The following is a 4839-nucleotide window of genomic DNA, read 5'->3' as shown; positions in this document are numbered from 1 at the left end:
AATCACCAAAAGTCAGCAACCTTCTGAACATAATTAAAGCAGGAAAATAAGATATATGGTTTTAATGGCTCACTGGCATCTTTTTGGTTGAGAGGAACCCGTGAATGTGTAGATAATTTACCAAAAATAAGACACATTCACAGGTTCCTCTCAACCAAAAAGATGCCAGTGAGCCATTAAAACCCAGATGGGGAACTTGAGTTTTACTTGGCAGGGGAAGTGATTGAAGGGTTGAGGGTGTATGATGCCCTTTGTATTCATGGATAAAACAGAGGGGGCAGGGGACCACGGTTGTGGTGCGACTGAGGCCGACAATGCCCATTACCTTCCTCTTTAACTCAGGGGAGAAGGGGCACTGTGAGCAATGTGCAGAGCGGAGGACGTGGCCCGGTGTGGGATTAGGGACACAACACGATGGGAAATTAAATGCTGGAGATGAAAGAGCGGGCTGTTGACATCAGAAGAGAGGGCAATAGAGAGAGAGAGAAAGAGAGGGAGATAGGAAGAGTGAGAGAGAGTAAAAGAGAGCAAAAAGAGCGTACATGGCATTCTAATAATACCAGTCAAGGAGAAATACCAGCAGGGATTAACATGTGTGAGAGTGTAAGAAATGTAACTCAATTACAGAGATTGCCATGTGACTCTGTAACAATGTGGCGTCAGTGTTGAGGAGTGCACTAAGAGTGTACCAACCACCCCACCCTGTCAACCCTGGGCAACGTCCGGAATCTGGAGATCACAGTTAGGGAAACTCTGCTTCCCACTTCAACAGGTGTAGTGCTGGCAGTTATTTTAGTTATATGTGGGAGATTACCCAAATCACACCCCCTACTTCACATGCATACTCTCAGAGCACTCTCCTAAACCTCCCTGTGCTACAGACACTTATTACCACAGATCTTGGATCAGAATCATACAATCGCATCCAGTTAGGCCGGTATAACACTGAAAGTGTTTTTAGACCTGGACTATTGACTGCTGAGGGTGGAAATATCCCAGAGCTTTCCCCTCTTCCTACAACCCCACCCTCACCAAGGCATTGTCATTGCCTTGCGCTAATAAACATGCAGGACACGATGGCCAGGAGAGCCGTCTGTGAAGTGGTACTACAAGAGATTCGCACAGCGTCAGAGAGGCGCTGGGTCAGGAAGAGCGAGGGGCAGTTTCTCTGCAAAAAAGGAAATGACAAAAGAGGGAAAAGGAATTTTTTTACGGAATTCAAAAAACTGGATGAATCAGGTCTCGTCCAGAAGACTGCCTTCTTTTTTAAGAGGACAGGGTGAGTCACATCTTGTAAAGTGGACTCCGATTCAATTTTGCATTTGGGCTTTCTGAAACCTTTTAAATCAACGCTGTGAGTCACATCTCGTAATACAGGCTGACTCATCGAACCAGGGGACATGAAATAAGACTGACTCATTTTTAAGAATGAACGAGGTGAATCAGTGCACATAAAGCAGGCTAATTTCTTTTCTTTTATTTGTATTTTTAAATGTGACAGGGTAAAACCATCAGAGTTATCCTGGGACTGGAGTAAGAAGATGAAGGGGGCATTTCTCTGCAATCAACACTATTAGATAAAAGGCCAAAATGTGCCATTTTTAATCCAAATGTACTTTAAAACTTAACTTTTTTTACCAGGTATACTTGATAGCATGCAAGGCTACTAAAAAAAACCCAACAGGTTTAGATGGAATGGTTATCAGGATGCGAGTACCAAATGTGATGCAGGGTATATGAAAGTCGGCAGCAGAGTATGCAACCAATATTTTACTGTTGAAACCCCAAACAGACATCTTCAGGAGCCATGAACACATCTGAGGTATCACTGATGTATATACTGAGGATGGGGTGGGATACCTTTCCAACAACAGCATATACCACCGTGTGGTAGATCATTCACAGTGCTACTCTGTTTAAATTTTTCAAAAAGCTATAAAAGGAGGACAGGAAGAAGGAGAAACAAGCCTGATTGCGGAATATGTAATGTTGTGCACTACAACACAACATTTAATAAACAGAATCAAAGTCCAGTGATTGGTTTGAGTTAATCAATATGCTAATTTAGCCAATAAAAATGCCGTCTGTCTTGTCTGGAGTCTTTACCCAAATGCGCAAACATTTCTCAATTTCAAAGGATGTATTTCTTATGTCTTCCAATGCATTTTTGCATCTCTTTAATTGCATAGCAATATAGCAAACCCTCATTAGTGACAAAACTTCCAAGACATCACGGTGGCCACTAGTTTTCACTAAATATAATATTAGGATGCATATCCCACATTCTTTATGAATTAATATTTGTTGGTCTTAATTATTTGGATTATGCACTGTGGTTTATACCTTGGAACTCTTTCACCATTTAGTCCCTCAGAAAACAGTTCGATAGATAGCAGGCTCTTTTATTTTTGCAGATAATGATTTGAAAACTAGTGGCCACCATGTCTTGGAAGTTCTGTCACTAATAAGAATTTGCTGTATTACTATGCAATTAAAAGAGAGTTATTGTATTTCAATAGTTTATGTGCATTAACTAATTCATATTTCTAGAAGGTGGTCTTGCGCTTCTTTATTCAGAATTTCTTTCCTCCCTCAGGAAAATTTGTTGGATGTATTCCTTCTGAGCTTCTGTGCAGTATGCAGTTTTATAGGAAGAAGGTGGCACCACCATACTTCTTCCACTAGAGGGACAAGTTGGTACCCTCACGGTTTGTATTGAGAAGGGAGTAGTCAGTATAGTGGAAGAGTTTTGAAAAATGCTCATACCACCAACTCCTCAAAATCCCTCTAACCTTTGATTGTGATGATGTGAAAGTGAAGCCTACTTAAGTAAGAGGGACACAAGACAAAAGATGTGTATCACATGGTGACCTTTCCATCAGCTTGGATGGCTGTGGTGTTACGTGTGTTTTGCATGTAAGAGCAAGTTATACTTTGTTTGCGCTTTAAATTTCAGCATGTGGTCAGGAGGCTGGCATCCCTTTGTCTGAAATTGTCCTCTGTCCCTGCACAACAGAACCTTTACAGAAAACATGTTCAAAGTCTTATCTGTAGCCACAAAGGAGGGCGGGAGTTCCATAAAACCAATATCTGATTTGCCAGGCTGATGAGTGGTTTGTTAAAACCTGGGTCCGGAATACTGCTAATTGGCATAACAGGAGCCATGCAGTCTGGTACAGTTGTGTGGGAGCGCAAAAACAGTAGCAAATATCTGTCCATTGAGTGGGGAGGAAAGAGTAGCCCATTCAAGTCAATTGAAAGTCAGGGGATGAACGGCCTGTAATTAGATTAATAAGCAGCTTAATTTATCACAGCTGAGGATATCGGTGGCAGTGCATTAGGGGCGTCCTGGGAGATTAGCCCCATCGGCGCTTCAAAAAACATGCCCCCAGGAACAGAAGCTGGCCGGTTCACGGGTTCCCACTGCACGGTTTAGAGGAACAGTCAGGACCATTCAGAGTGACCACAGATACACCCCCACCTCACCTGGCAGAAGCCATCCATTGCTCAGCACTCATTAGTCGGGCCTGGGGAGAACATTAGGGAGTGAATGGGCTCCCTCCCCTTTTCATCAGTCTAATCTTCCTCATCCTCTCTGTGTCACCTGTCTGAGCTCCGCTTTCATCTTTTTCGACGTGTGTTCCTTTATGTGCTTCAGAACCTGTACAATTTTCTGTGTCTCTGTGTCTGTGTTACTCTGTGTACTGTACTAGCCTGTGTTCCTGTACCTATGCCTCAACCTGTGCCAATATTTACGCTGTAGAGAATATCTCTATGGATGCACAGTATAAAACATGCACACGTGTGTGTATGTTTTAATAAATGTAATCATCAGATTAAACCAGCTATTGAATCATGTTAGAATGTTATACCTTGTCACTGTTATAAAGTAATGGTGTTTCTGTGCCTGCAGTGTACTGCCTCTCTGCCCCCCCCCCCCCCCAGCTTTCTCACGCTGGGCCTTGCCAGCCTGGTGCAGCTAAAAAAATTATAATGAGTCAATCCAAAGCAAGAGCACGCTCTCCCGTTTACCTCTCGTGAAGTGGCGCATGCACCTGATCTCTCCTGTGATGTTCCACCCTGCACAGACAAGCTAAAGACATTCATTGCTGATTCTACCCCCGTCTCTCACTTTCCCTTCCTCTCCCTCTCTGTTTTTCTTTGCCATCGGGAGTCGGGAGCAACAGCTGGCAGCCCTCCCCTGGGAGGGACAAACACAGGTGTAAAACATGGACAAAACTGTCATCACAGCCCCCCCCACTAAAATGTAGGGGGCTGTGATGACACATGCACTACATGCACACACACACACATCCACACACACACAGAAATACACACATACATGCACACACACACACATCCACACACACACAGAAATACACACATACATGCACACACACACGCAAACACACACACAAATGTGCACACGCAAATGAATACTCAATAATTCTTCCTCTCATGTCGAAGCCCTCCTTTTTGTCCCAGCTTGCCCTTTGGTCACATGGAAATGTAAGGAAAAACAAGTGGATTAGAGGTTCTGATGCTTACCCCCCCCCCCCTACTCTCTCAGGGATACAAACTAGCTTCAACTTTTTTAAAACAAGATATGCTTGTTTTAAAAAGATTTGCTACTGTTTTAAACCCCCTATCTTCTCTCTTACAAAGTAAAAAGTATGGCTCTATTTAGCATTCTGCTATTGACAGCAGTGACCAACGTCCAACGCAGACTACTGCTGCACAATCAACGCCATCCTGCCACTTGCCCTGATCCCTTTTGAACTGTCAGCATAAATCATATGCACCACCGGCAGTATGACAGAAAATACTGACGTACTTTAC

General features: G+C 43.3%; 1 long non-coding RNA gene across 1 annotated transcript; it reads left to right on the top strand.

Annotated features, from left to right (window-relative positions):
- Positions 1 to 1102: 1102 nt before the first annotated feature.
- Positions 1103 to 2033, top strand: LOC118229108. The gene is made up of 2 exons (XR_004765609.1): positions 1103 to 1279; positions 1502 to 2033. It is a non-coding gene; the product is annotated as an uncharacterized LOC118229108 (long non-coding RNA).
- Positions 2034 to 4839: the final 2806 nt, after the last annotated feature.

Source organism: Anguilla anguilla, chromosome 6, assembly GCF_013347855.1.
Source record: "Anguilla anguilla isolate fAngAng1 chromosome 6, fAngAng1.pri, whole genome shotgun sequence".
Taxonomy (NCBI): Eukaryota; Metazoa; Chordata; class Actinopteri; order Anguilliformes; family Anguillidae; genus Anguilla; species Anguilla anguilla.
This window is presented reverse-complemented; position numbering and strand designations above follow the sequence as displayed.